Source organism: Orcinus orca, chromosome 4, assembly GCF_937001465.1.
Source record: "Orcinus orca chromosome 4, mOrcOrc1.1, whole genome shotgun sequence".
Taxonomy (NCBI): domain Eukaryota; kingdom Metazoa; phylum Chordata; class Mammalia; order Artiodactyla; family Delphinidae; genus Orcinus; species Orcinus orca.
Window position 1 is genome coordinate 49,828,544 of NC_064562.1, and position 20,493 is coordinate 49,849,036.

A 20,493-nucleotide genomic window follows, 5' to 3' on the forward strand; every position below is an offset into this window, starting at 1 on the left:
AAACTGTCATGGATCCTTCAGAGAACTAAAACTCCACAAAGTTTAAAATATACAAGTAACAGACAAATGAGAGATTATAGTGAATAAGTTCTGAAATTTTGCAGGATCTTTGTGTGGTTACATTTGACCTGAAAATAGGAGCCTTTTGTTTATAGCCATTAGTGCATTCATTCCCCAGTGATAAAGTGGTGGTTTCAGATGATTGGCTCTGGGCGTGGAGATGGACCAGAAGTTAGGGGAGAAGGTGGTATATGGATGGGACTCACACCATAACACAGAAGGCAGCAGTGATGTCAGAATCAGCCAGACTCAGGTCTAATCCAGGCTGTCCTGTGTTCTTTTGAGAAAATTATTCGCAAGATCTGAACCTTGAGTTCATAATCTCTGAGAAAAGGTTAAACAATCACACCTACCACAATGAATCGGAGTAGTATAATGCAGTAGCTAAAAGCATCAGATCCATCCTCATAATAGATTCATCACCTTGGTCAAGTTACTGAACCTCTGTGTGCCTCAGTTTCCTAACTTTTACAACGCAGTGAATGACACCTACTTCGCACAGTTGCTTTGAGAATTAAAGCTCCTGGCACTTAATAATTGCTCAACAAATGTTACTTATTATTCATTTTCAGCAAATAGGTATTGAGTTCTTTTTATTTGTAGGCATTGGCCCAAACCACTGATGAAACTAACTAATGTACCTTGGTCATAGAAGACACCCAAGAAATATTTGATGAATGAAAGGGAAAGCAAGCCCTTGGTGTGTCCCTAAGATTTGGTTAGGCTTTGAATATCCAATCCAGCATTATTTATGTGTCACTGGACAAACGGCAGGTTGTTTTTTTCCATCTGGCATTTCTGATTCACGGTGAACAAAGTCCAAAGTATTCCTTTATCCAACCATAAGATTAACAGTAAAAGAGAAATGATTCACTGTACTCTTCTGAGGTATTTTCTTTTTGGAACAAGTGGTGATAGGGACCAAGCCAGCCAAAGGAAAAGATAAACGAAGTGATCACAGGGATCTTTTTAAAAAGGTACCTGAGATGGAAAATAAAATACATATTTTTTTCAACTGTCAAGGTCAAAACCCATTCAGGGAGAGCGTTCACTTCACAATGGCTGTCAAGATACACTAAAGCTTGCTGGATCCACTTACCCCAATTCATTAGGGCCTTGGAAGGTTTTTCCAGAGATCATAAGTATGCACTATGCAAACACATTCTCAACTACAGTTTCAACCTGTTGATATTTGTAACAGGCTTATTTGCTTAAAATGTAAAACTCTAAAGAAGTAGACTTTGTAAGTAACAATAACAACAAAAAGGCAAAAATGATATGTCATCTAAACTGACTGTTCAGTGCTACATAAATGCTATTGATTGTGCTTAAAAACAAAGTATGCCAACATCTATGGCGCATAAACAAAATACTGTGACACAAGCACATTAGCTTTTGGTGAGAGCAAATGCCAATAAACACCCCTGAAATTTCAGAGTCCTTTTGCAAGCACAGGCATTAGGGAGGATCTGCTGGAGTTAGGATGGATTGGCACCTCAGAATATTCTCCCTATTGTTATGAATAAAGGAATCAGCCACTTAATTTCTATCCTTTCTGAAACATGGGGAATTCCCAAGAAAAGATTTCTTAATACTCTGTCCTGAGCAACAGAGAGCAAAGAACTTTTATTGCTTTGCTCAGCTTCCCAACTTACTTATTTTTTATTTTTAGTTCTTAGTAGTAGGATGAAATAATAGTCAAGGGTTGGGAGAGGAGAATGGGTATGAAACATGGTTTATAGATTAAATATTTTTAAAGCCTGGTTTGTTGGAACATTTAAAAAACAGATACAAAGTAAAACAATACCTGAAAACATCATAATTTATTTTTATGATAACCACTTGTGCTCACGTTTAAGAAAGTCTAGGTCTGTATAACCTTGATCTATTTCTCATTTCTGAATAGTTTTTTATACCATTGTGGTTTCTGACTCCTAACATCCATTTCTCCTTCCAGGAGTACCTCTCTGATCTTTCTTTGCAGACTTACTTCTATAAAGCTCATCACCTGTTAGGCTAAAGTGGCACTAATCGCCCATCTCCAGTCTAACCCAACTACAGGAGCTCGTGACCTAGATCAGGTAATAAGAGCATTCTGTCACTTTGGCCTCAGGATTGGCTCAGAAACAGGCTTGTCCACAGTGAGGACAATGGGACTCAATCCCAGGACATAACTCATTAAGTGTTTGCCCACTTAATGAGTTATCAGGCTACGAATCTGGAGCTTCTAGGCCCTACTGTAAAGGAGAACCTACTGGAGAATGAAGCCAACACAAAGAATCACAGTGGTGTTTGGGCATTTGCCTTCAGTCATATCTGAAGCTGGAGCTACCCCTAGACTTCTCAGTATCTAGGCCAATAAGTTCCTAATTCTTTTTTGGTGGGGGATGAGGAAGGTGGGAGAGGGGAATAGGTTTTTTCTAAACCTAGTTGGAAACGGTTTCTCTAAATAAGCCATACTGGAAAACACTCTATTCCCTTTGCTTGGAAAATTTTCTTGCTTTCTCTTTACCTCTCAAACGTGTGCTCTTTTTCAAGGTTCAGCTCAAACCCCACCCCTTCCAGGAAGTCTTCCTTGACTATCCCAACCTAATCCCTTCCTTGACTCCCTTGACCTCTTACATCACTCAGTGTTCTTAGTCCTTATTCCTTGTCTGCCAGGGATTGTTGACCTTGTCATGCTAGTTTCTTTTTTTTTTTTTTTTTTTCTTTTCAGGTGATGATCTTATTTCCTAAAGGGTAAAGCCAGTCCTTAAAAATTCTATGTTCTTCAGCCTTTGCTGTAGAAGGTTATAGAAAGAAAGTGAGCAATATATATCTGTGGCTTTAATTAAATGCAATGAAAACGTATACAAGTACATTTCTTATCCACTTGTTAGTCCAGAATAACACCTTGCATGAAATACATGGTTGCACAGTCATAAGGAAGATAAACAATTACCAGGGATTGCAGCTATGAGGATGATACTATCTGGTGTAAAGGGAAGGGCAAATAGAGAGTATCAGAATTTTCAACTCATGTATATTATATTGTGAACACGTTTTTATTGCTAATAGATAAGGGACTCAAGGCCAGTATCTTCTCTGTTTATCATGTTTCACTCACAGTATTCTCAATATCAATAATAGTCTTGGGCACAAACAAGATATAATGGCATGTTGAGCTGAAACCTAAAAACTGAAATAAATTTTAGCTATTTAAACATCTCAATCAGGAGTCAGTGCCACCACATTTAAGATCATTTCAGCACAATCACCAAGCTTGAGGTAGAGACCACACCCTTGCTTCCCCAAAGACCAAAGATGATTGCTGCCTTACTCCCCTGAGCACTCAGCTACTGCAATCTTTTTGCCCTGTTCAGCCCTGCATGTTTTCTAGCCTCATTCTACAATCTGCCTGCCACCAGTTTGTAAAACTTACTCAAATCAGTAGACAGCTGTATGAGGATCAAATCATCCAGATTTTCCTAACAACACTGACTTACATAAAGGTGTTGTGCATATACTGTAAGTCCAGAAGGTTGTAAATAAACTTTCCAACAAAGAGCTTAAGATCTAACAAGAGGAGGAAACCTTACTTCACACTAAGTGAAGTAAGCCAGATGGAGAAAGGCAAATATATGAAATCACTTATATGTGAAATCTAAAAAAAAGTGATACAAATGAACTTATTTACAAAACAGAAATAGACTCACAGACATAGAAAACAAACTTATGGTTACCAAAGGAAAAGGGGGAGAGGAGGGATAAATTAAGAGTTTGGGATTAACATATACACACTACTATATGTAAAATAGATAGCCAACAAGGACCTACTGTATAGCACAGGGAACTGTACTCAATATTTTGTAATAATCTATAAGTGAAAAGAATCTGAAAAGAATATATATATAAAAAACTGGATAAATTTGCTGTACAACTGAAACTAACACAACATTGTAAATCAACTATACTTCAATAAAAAAATGTTGACAGTTCTTATCTCTGAATGATTGACTTATGATTTAAAATTTTGGGGTATACAGTTTTCTGATTTAATAAATTAATTTGTTATTTAGAAAAAAGAAGAAACCTGAACATCAGTCTTTGCAACGTAAGAGGAGGCAAGGGGAGGGTCCACACGACAACAGACCCAGCTCCCCCGCCCCCGACCTTCCCAGCGTTCCCAACCCTACACTTCTCCTTCCATCCTGGTGGACTGAGTTCATCATAGACCTTAAGAACTCTAAAAAAGAGGAACTTGGGATAGTTAAAAGCAACACAATTTTCCTAGTCATACAGTAAATTAGCAGCTTTCAAATCTCAAGCGTGCAAACCATAGCTCTGAGTTTATGATCTCAGGTTCAGCTGCTTTCCAGTCTCACCACCAATTATGTTTTTTTATTAGAGATGGGAAAGTGGTTTTCTGACTTTTCTTTTTTTTATACAGTTGCTTCAATTAAAAAAGAAGTCTTTTTGTTCCAAATTTACGTTTCATCAATTCTGCTTCACAGATGGTATCTTATAACATAAATCCTCTGTTAGACCATTTTCTTTCCCACACTGATGACTGCAACATTCCTTTGTGAATGTTTATTTTCCTGTTCTCACTGGTAACTGGTAACAGGTGGCACTTCAAGGTGAAGAAGTTGTTTTTCTTATTCATTACATATTTGACTAACGCTAGAAATTACTTCCAGTTCCAATCTCTCTCCTTATCCTGTTACCTGAGAAATTTGAGTTTGCTGCTGTATGAAAACAGCAAGGAGTAAGACGTGGAGATCACCTTCCTCCCCATAAATACATGAAAAATACATCTACATGTAGAACAATTCCTACAGAACACCTACTGAATGCTGGCAGAAGACCCCAGGCTTCCCAAAAGGCAAGAAACTCCCCAAGTACCTGGGTAGGGCAAAAGAAGAAAGAAAAAACAGAAACAAAAGAATTGGGACAGGACCTGCACTTCTGCGACGGAGCTGTGAAGGAGGAAAAGTTTCCATACACTAGGAAGCCCCTTTACTGGCAGAGATAGGGGGTGGGCAGGGAGGAAGGTTTGGAGCCATGGAGGAGAGCGCAGCAACAGGGGAGCAGAAGGCAAAGCAGAGAGATTCCCACACAGAGGATCAGTGCCGACCAGCACTGCCAGTCTGAGAGGCTTGTCTGATCACCTGCTGGCTGGTATGGGTGGGGGCTAGGAGCTAAGGCTTGGGCATCAGAGGTCAGACTCCAGGGAGAGGACTGGGGTTGGCTGTGTGAACACAGCCTAAAGGGGGCTAGTGAGCCACAACTAGCTGAGAGAGAGTCTGGAAAAAAGTCTGGATCTGCCTAAGAGGCAAGAGACCATTGTTTCAGGTTGCACAAGGAGGGGGGGAGTCAGAGCACTGCCTAAACGAGCTCCAGAGATGGGCAGGAGCCACAGCTATCAATGCAGTTACCAGCGACTGGCATGAAATGCTAACGCTGCTGCCACTGCCACCAAGAGGCCTGTGTGCAAACACAGGGCACAATCTACACCTCTCCTCCCAGGACGCTGTTCACCATGCCACTGCTAGGGTCCCGTGATCCAGGGACAACTTCCCTGGGAGAACACATGACATACCTCAGGCTGTTGCAATGTCATGCCAACCTCTGCTGCCACAGGCTCACCCCGCATTCCATACGCCTCCCTCCCCCCTGGTCTGAGTGAGCCAGAGCCCCCTAATCAGCTGCTGATTAGAGGCAGGGCCAAATCCAAACCTGAACCCCAGGAGCTGTGTAAAAAAGAAGAGAAAGGGAAATTTCTCTGTGCAGCATCAGGAGCGGATTAAATCTCCACAATCAACTTGGAAAAATCAACATTGTGAAAATAACTCTACTACCCAGAGCAATCTACAGATTCAATGCAATCCCTATCAAACTACCAAGGGCATTTTTCACAGAACTAGAACAAAAAATTTCACAATTTGTATGGAAACACAAAAGACCCCAAATAGCTAAAGCAATCTTGAGAACGAAAAATGGAGCTGGAGGAATCAGCTCCCTGACTTCAGACTATACTACAAAGCTACAGTAATCAAGACAGTATGGTACTGGCACAAAAACAGAAATATAGATAAATGGAACAGGATTGAAGGCCCAGAGATAAACCCACACACATATGGTCACCTTATTTTTGAAAAAGGAGGCAAGAATATACAATGGAGAAAACACAGTCTCTCCAATAAGTGGTGCTGGGAAAACTGGACAGCTACATGTAAAAGAATGAAAGTAGAACACTTCCTAACACCCTACACAAAAATAAACTCAAAATGGATTAAAGACCTAAATGTAAGGCCAGACACTATAAAACTCTTAGAGGAAAACATAGGCAGAACACTCTATGACATAAATCACAGCAAGATCCTGTTTGACCCATCTCCTAGAGAAATGGAAATAAAAACAAAAGATAAACAAATGAGACCTAATGAAACTTAAAACTTTCATACAGCAAAGGAAACCATAAACCAGACGAAAAGACAACCCCCAGAATGGGAGAAAATATTTGCAAACAAAGCAACTGACAAAGGATTAATCTCCAAAATATAGAAACAGCTCATGCAGCTCAATATCCAAATAACAAACAACCCAATCCAAAAATGAGCAGAAGACCTAAACAGACATTTCTCCAAAGAAGATATACAGATTACCAACAAACACATGAAAGGATGCTTAACATCACTAATCATTAGAGAAATGCAAATCAAAACTGCAATGAGGTATCACCTCACACTGGTCAGAATGGCCATCATCAAAATGTCTACAAACAGTAAAGGCTGGAGAGAGTGTGGAGATAAGGGGACCCCTTGCACTTCTGGTGGCAATGTAAATTGATACAGCCACTATGGAGAACAGTATGGAGGTTCCTTAAAAAACTAAAAATAAAACGACCATATGACCCAGCAATCCCACTACTGGGCATATACCCTGAGAAAACTGTGATTCAAAAAGAGTCATGTACCACAATGTTCATTGCAGCTCTATTTACAATAGCCAGGTGATGGAAGCAACCTAAGTGTCCATCGACAGATGAATGGATAAAGAAGATGTGGCACATATATATACAATGGAATATTACTCAGCCATAAGAAGAAACAAAATTGAGTTTTTTGTGGTGAGGTGGATGGACCTAGAGTCTGTCATACAGAGTGAAGTGAGTCAGAAAGAGAAAAACAAATACCGTATGCTAACACATATATATGGAAGCTAATAAAAAAAATGGTTCTGAAGAACCTAGGGGCAGGACAGGAATAAAGTTGCAGACATAGGTAACGGACTTGAGGACACGGGGAGGGGGAAGGGTAAGTTGGGGCAAAGTGAGAGAGTGACATTGACATATATACACTATCAAATGTAAAATAAATAGCTAGTGGGAAGCAGCCGCATAGCACAGGGAGATCAGCTCGGTGCTTTGTGACCACCTAGAGGGGTGGGATAAGGAGTATGGGAGGGAGACGCAAGAGGGAGGGAATATGGGGATATATTTATAGGTATGGCTGATTCACTTTGTTGTTCAGCGGAAACTAGCACAACCGTGTAAAGCAATTATACTTCAATAAAGATGTTAAAAATGTTTAAAAGAAAAGAAAATAGCAACTTGAAGAGATGAAAGTTTAACAAATGCTATAAATAGCAACTGACGCTCTTGTCATTACAGTGAACTACAGCTCCACACCCACTTCCTTTACTACTGTCTGTCATTAGCTATTATATTTGAAGTGAAACTTGTTTCTGGTACAATCTGTACAATGAACAAGGAAACCATAAAGAGATCAAAGGATCAGTGGAAGAATTTGTTCTCTTTTACACACAGTGAATAAACCTGACTTTCTGGCATTCACACTGGCCAAAGCTCCCTTGGACTTACCAAATTTCATGCGTATATCCTCTTCTGCTTTCTTCAAAGGAATATCCCAAGTGCTTAACATAAGAAATCTAGTAAACAACAACAAAATATTCGTGGGAAGGCGTTACTTCCTTAGGTGTCTGAATGGGTAATTATTCTAAACTCACTCTGCAAATCCTAAGACCCAACCCTTGCTGAATAGCCATGCAGCACGGTATCCATTTCTAAAGCAGCTTCTTTCCACTAATCTTGGAAATGTATTTATACAAGTGCCAGATTTGCAGTTTCCATGAGGAAAGGTATTTGTAGAGGTAAAATTTTCCAAGCCAAAAATTACTTTGTTCCTCTTAGAAACAAAAAGTGTTATAAGAATATTTGTCACAAACGTGGATAGAGATGTTGACTTATCATATCTTCTGAAATATATGGCTATTTAATTTGGTTTCTCTACTCCATCTTTTCCTCTTTCTAATAGGACCGATGTCCTGGTCATTCAGGCTTCCATGAGGTGTCTTTGGGTTTTGTTCTCTGTTCCAATGTGCCTAGTCCCTTTTTCCCTCGGGAGGTGAACAGGCACCAGTGCTGGAGTCTAGGATGGCTGTGCTAGCTTCTTGTGTTGAGGAGACACATAGAGGCTTTGGGGACCAAGAAGGTGCTGTCTAAGGTGCTCTCTGACTGAACACGCCGCAGTGCCATTTCCTCTCTGCTGCTCCCAGCCAGTTGGAGCAGGACACCTTGTGAAGTAAGTGAAGTCGTCCTTCCTCGAGGTTCCAATGTGAACTGGGCATAAGCTTCTGCTTTTTTCAAACTACCCCTTCTTGTACATGAAGTTTCTATCACCTCACTACTCACTCTCATCTCGGGGTGAAGCCCAGGGCACTGCAAGCAGCATCTTCATCCCTGTATTATACTCAGTTTTATAGAGTGAAATATTGAGCTAAGGCCCTCAGTCTCTGGAGTTGGTCTGACTTGGTTTAACACCTGACTCATCTTACACATCATAAACCATTATAATAGTATCAACCTCATCAAGGTTTAAGTGAATTACATAGTATCTGGGAAATAGAAAGAGGGAAAGCAAAGTGTTATAAACTTCTGAATCTTATTGATACCGAAGAGAGTTATTTTCTCGGAACTGCCTCACGTCTAGGGGCATTCTGAGGGCACTAAACAAAATTAGTCATAAGCAGCACTTTGAGCCTATGATAACCTCCTCTCTACATAAAGACTTCTACAAACTAGGAGAACTGAACTCAATGATATTAGAGATGATGAAACAGCAGCTGTCCCATGAAGAAATTATTGAAAGGAATATAGACAAAAATATCTGGAAAATGTATTATTAGATGTGTATCAGGTAGTTAATGAACAGGAATATTATGTTCTCATTCTAAACAATAGTCACTTTCATAAATAAATGTACACTGGTAATTTTGTATTCTTTTTCTTAAGGAGGCCCCCGAAGTTTCATCCCCCTCTACAAATCTGAATTTTGTCACTGAAATGCCCTTAATCTTTTTAAAAAATAATAAACCCATGTAAGAATTTTATGCAAAATGCACACAGTTTTTTCCTACAAGTTCAGAGAGTTCATCTGTTCCCTTAAAGCTCATCCATTGACCTCTCGTTAAGACCTCTGGTTTTAAGGAAGAATCAGCTAAGTTTGGTACTGTATACAAAACAGTTGTAAAGGAATACGATACAATTGCTGTTCTGAATTTCCTCACAGGCACCTCAGCTTTACTTCCCTTCTTCCCCCCTTGTTTTCCCCAGGTTCTCATAAGCCTATGGTTTTTCTGCAGCCCAAGGTAGTAAGTAAAACTTTGGAAGGCTGGTGGTCTGGCACAGGTGAAGAGAGATTTAAGTGTTCTTTCCTGTGAGCTCTCTCTAAAACAAACATTCCTCAGGAGAAAATTCACACTTATGAGGGGTAAAGAGAGAGGAGAATTTTTTTCCTGTTGCCAACTATTTCAAATAAGTCATTGGCTTCCCACATGCTCCCATAGTAACTTGTGTTTATACCTACCTCACCACACCATGCTAGTGTGATCTGATTATTTGTCTTTCTCCCAGACTGTGAGGTTTTAGCAAATAGAGATTATATTATTTATCATTGTAATTCAAGTTTGGGAATATAGTAAGTCATTAATAAATGATTATTGAGTGAATGAATGAAGAGAATGAAAATAACTAGGTTTTGTTAGCTACTTTTTATACCTGCTGAATAGAACCCATAGAACCAAAATTTCTTTCCCAAACATAATAACCACAAAGCATCCTACAGTTATGTTACTAAGAACTTTTATTCCCTTTTTAGCCTAAACACATATAGCTAGCCAATGTAAACTAGTAGCAAAATCTGAGGTGATATCTGTGAATAGGAAAAGTCTTTGAGGTTGCAACAGAAAGATTTGTGCTACATATGGATGTCTTTCTACATTCTTTTCAATATTGCTGGTTCGTGGCCTCTGGGTGCATTGAGAATTTTAATAATTAAAACATGTCTGGTTCCACCAGGAGATAGTGCACTGGATGACATACAGCAGAATGCACATGTTATTTTTGTAACAAAAATATCAAATGGAAATTAAAACTCTGCTTCTAAAGCAAGATCATCCTGGGCTGCTGCTCGGTTGACTTTCATAGCCAGATTAAAGACTGCCCTTAGGACTGAATGTTGTGCTTCTCCTTGGCTTGCCACCGTAAGAGCTTGCAACGCTAGAGCCACTTTAAGGGTTAGAAATTTCCTGCAATGAATTTAGTAGATGAGTCGAGGTGAGTTCCCAGAAAGAGCCCTAGATATGGAGGTGATCAGAGTTCAGGGCTTTATCAGATGATATCTTTTCACACTTTGTTCTCACTGGAATGTTTGAAGTTAGTGAATGCCAGTTCAGAGTGATTTAAAAGCCCTGGCTCTTGGGTTCATTGGTTCTCTTTTATAAGATTGCTTTGAATTCACATGAGGAGTGTGTGTGTGTGTGTGTGTGTGTGTGTGTGTGTGTGTGTGTGTGTGTTGCCTAACGGTTAAAGGGCTTTACTCTGGAGCTACAGTTGCACAAGATATTTAATCTCTTTGGACCTCAGTGTCTTCCAGGGTAAAATGGAAATAATAATAGAAACTCACTACCTAATAGATGTGTTGTAAAGATCAAATGAGTTAATGTATACAGAGCACTTGGAACACTGTCTGGTACGTAAGTGCTATAGAAGGGTTAGCTATTTTTAGTATATTGCATCAATATAGCATTCCACTCTTCATACGTTATACATATTGTTGGGTTGTATTATTATACCAGGCAATGAAGGGAAAGTGTCAAAGTGGAAAGGTCACTGTCTGACTTATTCCCTGAAATATTTTAAGTTTTGTAATGAAGTGAAAGAAACTTTTGAAGCAGAAACTCCTCTGTGGAGTTTCAGGGACTGGTGAGCACATGTGCTGTTGATCCGCCCAATCATCTGGTGTCGGCTGAAAGTGCATGAACAAACTCGGGGATAGCTATTAAGGGCAGTATATGCAACTCCAGTATAACCAACAAAAGGTAAATTTTCCTAACTATTCCGTAGTTCTGGGGGTTCACCAGTAAGAACAGTACTCCAGTCTTTAGCTGGGACCCTAAAGGCATAATGTCAGGGTTTCAGCCAATGAAACAAATGGTGTAATTTAAATAGTCTCCTTGCAGAACTGCTCACACCAAGCTCACCAACTCCACTTACCTTTCCCTGAGTTCATCTTACTCGACTCATCCACAACAGTTGACTTGAAACCCTCTCGCCTATTGACTTCCATAATGCCATGCTCTCCTGGGTTTCTTTTTACTTCCCTAGTCCACTCATCTCAGTGCCCTTTGCTGACTGCCTTCCTCCTCATCTCTAGATGCCATAACTCCTTGGAGCTTTGTCCTAGGTTCTCTTCTCTCTCCCTATGTTTTTCCCCTAATGATTCAATGTGTTTTTATGGTTTTAAACACTATCTAGAGAATAATAAATGTCATAGTTATATGTTGAGCTTAGACCTTTATTCTGACCACAAGAATCATTGTATTCTACTTCCTAACCGACATCTACGGTTCCATGTTTCTAACATAACATGTGCAGAAATAAACATTTGATCTTTCCCCCATTTATTCCTTCTCCTGTCATTCTCATCTTAATAAAGGGCAACAGAAGTCTTGAAATTTACCTTGATTATCTCTTCTTTGTTAGATTCTATTTTCAAAATCTCTCTAGAATACACACTTCTCTCCATTCCACTGACACCAGCATAACTCAAGGCACCCTACCTGTTATCTAGAAGACTCCTTATTTTACCTTAAATTACCTCCTTACTTTGTGTCTTTCCTCTGTCTAACACCTTCTCCACATAGGAACTTGAAAAATCTTTCTAAACCTGCACCAAATCACAGATAAAGAACCAGATGTAAGGAGGTTATGAGAATAACACCAAGTGACTAAAGGGCAGAGCTTTTCACACACAGCTCTCTCTCCTTTCTGGTTTCCACAGGCCTGCTGCCCCATTACTATATACTGTAGTGCAAAATGGTGGCCGCACTCATAAATATGTTTTATTGACTTTCAGAGTGTTATTATTTTCACTTTTCTCAGTGGTGTCAGCCTTTGTGTTTCACTCCACTCCAATCCCAGTCAACATGCTTAGAAAGTTTGTTCTCAGCATTAACTACCTGTCTGACACTGAGGTCTCTTCGTTCCCTGGCATTCTCCACTCAGAGATCTCAAAACCCACTTCGTGTCAGTCACCTGCTCACATCCCCATAATGTTGACTTCAACATCATTCAACACTGCTCCACCCGCATGTTTCAACATGAGGTTCCTCTCTCTGACTGCAATCTTCTTCTCCCTCCTCTGCCAGGTCCTGAGAGCAACGGTACCACTCTTGAGTCTCATCAAGACTCTAAGTCATCGGCCTCCTCCTCATCTGCAGTGTCATCGCTCCTTTTCTGGAAACAACCGGTCTCATGAAGCCAAGATTTCATTTCAAGAAGAAAGCCACTTCTCATCCCTCTGACATAGCCAAACATACCTGGAAAAATCTTAAAGCAGTAGGGTAGGGTCCAAAACAAAATCATGCAGTCATCTCAGTTGTCCCTGTGAAGCTCAGCAATTCTTTCTTTCATTTGTTTTTGATGTTCTATTGAAGTAATCATAATAGGTGTTTTAAACATTTTTCGTTCGTTAAAATTTTATTACTTAAAATAACTTAAAATTTATGGCTTAAAATTTCATGCCGTCACACTCCGAATAGAGTGGCTTTTCAGCATTTTTGCTGAAATAAATCAAAATAAGTCATGCTAGAAAACTCACTTTCTCTTTATACGTATTCAACTTCTTTCTCTCCTCACCCCACCTCACACACACATAACAGGATAAAAAGTAAATATACAGTTTGGAATTCTTTAGATGGGTCAATGACATACAGTCCAAATTTTTAATTTCCTTTAGATTACTATCTGCAAAGACATACTTTTTTAGTTCTCTTATTACAAGTAATCACATTTGATATGTTAGGCCTTTATCACCATCTTTACAAAGAAAAGGTTGACATATTTAATTAACATATTTCTGAAGCTAGTCAGCAAGAAAGCTGTCAAAGCAAAAACTGCTTTTCTGATCAGATTGATGCCTAATGCACACAAAATCCAGTAACACCACCAGCCTTCTAAGTTATAATAATTTGTCAGAACTAATTTCTATAGAACTTTCAACACAGCTTTAAATAATTTGGATAAATTTCCTTCCTGTTTTGATATTAGGACATTTTTTTAATGTTTAAATTTTGTGTACAGTGTCTTCATCACCAAGACAATAATATAATTAAACATTGACACAATAAATTCTACAGAAGAACCATAGCTGAAATTCATTTCATAATTATCATATACTAGAACTAAGTACCTTACATAGTATCAATTACCTTAATCTTATGACATGCCAATTAGAAGTGTACTATTATTGTCTCCATTTTACAGCTGAAAAACTTAGGTTAGGTTAGTTAACCAAGTTTACACAGCTTGAGCTCACACTTAACTATGAATTTTTTTTTTATACTGTAGGTTCTTATTAGTCATCAATTTTATATACATCAGTGTATATATGTCAATCCCAACTGCCCAATTCAGCACACCACCATCCCCACCCCACCACGGTTTTCCCCCCTTGGTGTCCATACATTTGTTTTCTACATCTGTGTCTCAACTTCTGCCCTGCAAACTGGTTCATCTGTACCATTTTTCTAGGTTCCACATACATGCGTTAATATACGATATCTGTTTTTCTCTTTCTGACTTACTTCACTCTGTATGACAGTCTCTAGATCCATCCACGTCTCAACAAATGACTCAATTTCATTCCTTTTTAGGGCTGAGTGATATTCCATTGTATATATGTACCACATCTTCTTTATCCATTCGTCTGTTGATGGGCATTTAGGTTAGTTCCATAACCTGGCTATTGTAAATAGTGCTGCAATGAACATTGGGGTGCATGTGTCTTAACCATGAAATTTTATATCTAATCTTGTTCAGCATCATAATATTGACTATATCATAGGATCCTACACATAAGTCAGTATGAAAGCCTAATACTGAAAAGCAAGCATATAGTAACAGCATCAACTTAATATCCATTGGTCAAACTCAGCTGATTGTTCCAAAAAGGGACTGGTAAATAGAATTTAAGTATCTGTATTCACAAAGCCAATCTAAATAACTGAATACATACATAGGTCAACAATTATGTCAGTCTAAACAATGATTGACATTTATATCTGCTCAGTTTATCAGAAACTTTTGATTTCTAACTGAGACTGAGCTGTTAGCTATTAATATTTTTTTCTTGGTGATTAAGATTATATATTTTAACATGTGTATTTATATCTAGTACCTTGTCCATGGAACTAGTAATTTAGTTTAAACTTTTGAATTCATTTAGTGCAAATGGATTTTAGTTACCAAAGTTGTAGTAGGATTTCCACTGCAATTCTTTTCTCTTTACTGCTCGTGATTTAGTGTGCTGAGCTTGAAGACTGAAGCTTTCAGTTCAAGGCCTAACTTTACTATTTACAACTACTAGTTGTTTGACCTTAGGCAAACAACTGAAGTTCCGTGAGTTTCACTTTTCTCATTTGCAAAGTGAAGATAACAACACCTTCCCTGCCAACTGCACAAGGCAGGTAGAAGGGTCAGGTGAGATAACATGTATGGAAGTGCTTCTGATACTGTGCAGTACAATTCGAGGTGTTAGTCACCTACTGTCTGATTGCTCATACGAAGGCAATAAATTTCTCCCCAAGAAACAATGGTATAAAATTTAGGACTGTGTTAACTTTCCTTAAATAAGGTAACAATAAAACAAAACCCCTCTACGTATTAAAAAAAACAGTAATTTCTACTTCTGATTTTAATTATACCACTTTGGAGGCATGAATCTGCTTTTTCCAACTGTCTTGGCAGACTAGAATTTGTTCAGTACTGAAAGGAGGTTCGGGGCACTTGATTGAAGCTTTCTTTCAGAGATTCTTTTATCTACAGCATGGATATAAAAGAGGCATAAAGAAAATATATTTCTTGGTCCATAAAAGAATACATTCTTTTGTTATTGCTAATGCCACGTAAATTTAAGCCATCTACGTATTTAGGTGTCTTCTTGGCAAGTTTTTATTTTTGAAAAGAAGTCTTTTACTGGAATTCACATATTCTTGTTAAGCCATGTGAGTTGTTTTACCTTCTGAGTTCAGCTACTTCCAGGAACAAGACATGGGGTGTCATATTCTCATTCTTTTGAAACTCATCACAGTGAAGAAGTCAGTTATGGTAAATAAAAAACATGAGTAAAGTAGTATTGAATGACACACATAAAATATAGCTTCTGTATCACTTACTTTTTACCAGAGAACTTAGTATTCTCCTTGTCACAATCACCTTCCTAGCAATAAAACTGGGAATTATAGCCAAAAAAACAGACTGATGTAACTCCGTGATTTTGTGGAATAAAAGTGAACACAGACTTAAGAAATAAGATAGTTTGACAAATGTCAACATATCTTATTTAGTAGCTTTTATATTTGTGGTAATAGAAAAAGAAATGTTTCTATTCTGTGTGAGAATTATCACATGATTTTGATTAAGGGTTAAGGAAGAAAGAGATCCCATTAGAAGTTCTAACTGTTGCTAACAGTGAGAACCAAAACTTAATCTCTCTAAGCTACAGTGTCTTCTTATCTAACATGTTTCTGAGAATCAAATGAAATTTCATTCATTCATTCACCAAATATTGGGCACCTACTGTATTCAAGAAAGTGGGCTAGACACTGTGGCAGATTCAGTAGTGTTTATAATAGCCTCAGGTTTTATGAACTTAAAATCTAATAAGTAGATCAATGCCATTAATACCCAGAACAGTAAAAACAAACTGAAAGTGTTAAGAGCCAGAAGAGGCTAAAACAACGTTATGGAAATTCATGTCACGAGAAAGTTCTTTGAAATTGTAAAATGCTACACAGATGGACACTATCATAATAGGTCAGAATATGGAGAAACTGAGGGAAGATTTTGATGATCTGTTCCTGTAAACATTCCCCTTTCCCCATATTTACCTTGCTTAATAAAATAGGATAGGAATCAATTACCTAATACAGTGTCTTGCAAACTTTATATGCTCAGTAAATATTTGTTGAATAAATGAATACTTAACAATCTTTTTCTCAATGATATTTAAAGGAATACTTGGTAAGAATTATTCTAGTTGGAAACAGAAAAACACTACTTAAATTATTCTTAATTAATAATTAGAATAATAATGCTATTTTAGAACCTGTTTTAATCAAATGTATTTCATGACATTTTTTTCAGATGAAAGAGCCCATTCATAGATTACTTGTGTGAAATTTGGTTGCTTATATGCTTTTTTATATAAAAGTATAAAATGTTTTGATTTGGGAACCAGAACTTCCACAGGAGAATCCTTGTTCTGACACCCACTGACGTTAGGAAAGCTACCGTTTACAACCTGAGATTTCTGATTTGTAGAATCATAGACTAGAACAGATGAGGTTAAGAGCTCTTCCAGCTTTAACATATTCATGCCCCAACACAGGAGATATTATGGAAGACATTTAAACTGTATAAAATACACTTAAGTTACAGTGGGTCATCACCAAGTTCTAAAATGATATTACTATATTTTTGGATTGATAAATTGTGCTTAACTCTTTAAGAGTGGGAAAACTTTAAAAACATATTAAGATGTTATAATGTAGGTAAAAGAACTAGCTTGCACCTGCCCCCTCCCCTCACCACACATACACTTGGGGGATATTTGGGAAGTAATAAGTTCTACATAGTTAAGGCTAACTTAGTTGCACCATTATAAGTGAAATGGAGTGACTCTGGACAGTCAAAGAATAAACATTCAGTTATTCAAGGATACACCCATCTTACCATTCTGCTTAGAATTTGTTTCATGAGGGACAAAAGGAGCTTCGTCCATCGCTTGCTGAAGTAGTACATACCAGCAATTTTATTAATAATAAATTTAAGGGAATTAGTGACACATCAAATGTGTTACACACTAATCATATGACTATAATCAAAATGGTCTTTTGAGCAATATGTTCGTGAAGGTGACTGAATAAACCTTTCTAAAGATAGGATGTCTCAATGATCTCAAAGCAGTTAAGATAGCGAGACAATGTACTATTTATGAAGCATCTGCATGTGTGTGACTCTGTGCTAGGCTGTTGAATACATTTAACCCTATTAAACCTGGTCATAAACTACACAGCATTGTTCTCATTTTAAAAATAAATCGTTTCAGAAAAGCAAGCTGCTTACCATTGAAGAGCTCACTGGATTTGAATTCAAGTTTCTGAAACCTCAAAGCCCAATGCTTTAACAGTCACTCTACCACATCCCATTAACTCTGCTTAAGTGTACAATATTATATTTTAGGAGATAAAAATAGAAATTTTAAACATGAGTGTGAAGCGTTTTATGCAAATCAAGAACCTTCTAGGTAACCCATGAGCTCACAGGTGTAGCTCTGTGTCCCTACAAATTCATTCTTTTCCCAGAGAAGTAGCTCTTGCTCATCCTCCTTCACTTTCATCTTGTCATTTTCTGGCCTCTTTCTGGTCCTTTTTAAATGTCATTTCCTAAGCTTTAGATGATATATTAAACAAGATGGACTTAATTGATATTTACAGGACATTCCATCCAAAAACAACAAAATACACTTTCTTCTCAAGTGCTCATGGAACATTCTCCAGGTACCTCATATCTTGGGTCACAAATCAAGCCTTGGTAAATTAAGAAAATTGAAATCATATCATGTATATTTTCCAAACACAACATTATGACACTAGATATCAATTACAAGAAAAACTCTGTAAAACATACAAACACATGAGCCTCAATATACTAAAACAAGAGATCACTGAGGAAAACAAACAGGAAATCAAAAAATACCTAGAAACAAATGACAATGAAAACACGATGACCCAAAACCTATGGGATGCAGCAAAAGCAGTTCTAAGAGGGAAGTTTATAGCAATACAATCCTACCTCAAGAAACAAGAAACATCTCAAACTAACAACCTAACCTTGCACCTAAAGCAATTAGAGAAAGAAGAACAAAAACTCCCCAAAGTTAGCAGAAGGAAAGAAATTATAAAGATCAGATCAGAAATAAATGAAAAAGAAATGAAGGAAAGGATAGCAAAGATCAATAAAACTAAAAGCTGGTTCTTTGAGAAGATAAACAAAATTGATAAACCATTAGCCAGACTCATCAAGAAAAAAACAGAGAAGACTCAAATCAATAGAATTAGAAATGAAAAAGTTGAAGTAACAACTGACACTGCAGAAATACAAAGGATCATGAGAAATTACTATAAGCAACTATATGCCAATAAAATAGACAAGCTGAAAGAAATTGACACATTCTTAGAAAAGAACAACCTCCTGAGATGGAACCAGGAAGAAGTAGACAATATCAACAGACCAGTCACAAGCACTGAAATTGAAACTGTGATTAAAAATCTTAAAACAAAAGCCCAGGACCAGGTGGCTTCACAGGCAAATTCTATAAAACATTTGGAGAAGAGCTAAAACCTATTCTTCTCAAACTCTTCCAAAATATAGCAGAGGGAGGAACACTCCCAAACTCAATCTATGAGGCCACCATCACCCTGATACCAAAGCCAACGATGTCACAAAGAAAGAAAACTACAGACCAATATCACTGATGAACATAGATGCAAAAATCCTCAACAAAATACTAGCAAAGAGAATCCTACAGCACATTAAAAGGATCATACACCATGAAAAAGTGGGGTTTATCCCAGGAATGCAAGGATTCTTCAGTATATGCAAATCAATCAATGTGATAAACCATATTAACAAATTGAAGGAGAAAAACCATATGATCATCTCAATAGATGCAGAACAAGCTTTCAACAAAATTCAACACCCATTTATGATAAAAGTCCTCCAGAAAGTAGGCATAGAGGGAACTTTCCTCATCATAATAAAGGTCATATATGACAAACCCACAGCCAACATTGTTCTCAATGGTGAAAAACTGAAACCATTTCCTCTAAGATGAGGAACAACACAAGGTTGCCAACTGTCACCACTATTATTCAACATAGTTTTGGGAGTTTCAGCCACAGCAAGCAGAGAAGAAAAATAAATAAAAGGAATCCAAATTGAAAAGAAGAAGTAAAACTGTCACTGTTTGCAGACAATATGATACTATGCATAGAGAATCCTAAAGATGCTACCAGAAAACTACCAGATCTAATCAATGAATTTGGCAAAGTAGCAGGATACAAAATTAATGCACAGAAATCGCTTACATTCCTATACACTGAAGATGGAAAATCTGAAAGAGAAATTAAGGAAACACTCCCATTTACCATGGAAACAAAAAGAATAAAATACCTAGGAATAAATATACCTAAGGAGAAAAAAGACCTGTATGCAGAAAATTATAAGACACTGATGAAAGAAATTAAAGATGATACAAAGAGATGGAGAGATATACCAATTCTTGGATTGGAAGAATCAACATTGTGAAAATGATTACAATACCCAAAGCAACCTACAGATTCAATGCAATCCCTATCAAACTACCAATGGCATTTTTCACAGAACTAGAACAAAAAGTTCACAATTTGTATGGAAACACAAAAGACCCCAAATAGCCAAAGCAATCTTGAGAAAGAAAAAGGGAGCTGGAGGAATCAGGCTCCCTGACTTCAGACTATACTACAAAGCTACATTAATCAAGACAGTATGGTACTGGCACAAAAATAGAAATATAGATCAATGGAACTGGATAGAAAGCCCAGAGATAAGCCCACACACACATGGTTACCTTATCTTTGATAAAGGAGGCAAGAATATGCAATGGAGTAAAGACAGCCTCTTCAATAAGTGGTGCTGGGAAAACTGGACAGCTATGTGGAAAAGAATGAAATTAAGACACTCCCTAAGACCATACACAAAAATAAACTCAAAATGGATTAAAGACCTAAATGTAAGGCCAGACACTATAAAACTGTTAGAGGAAAACA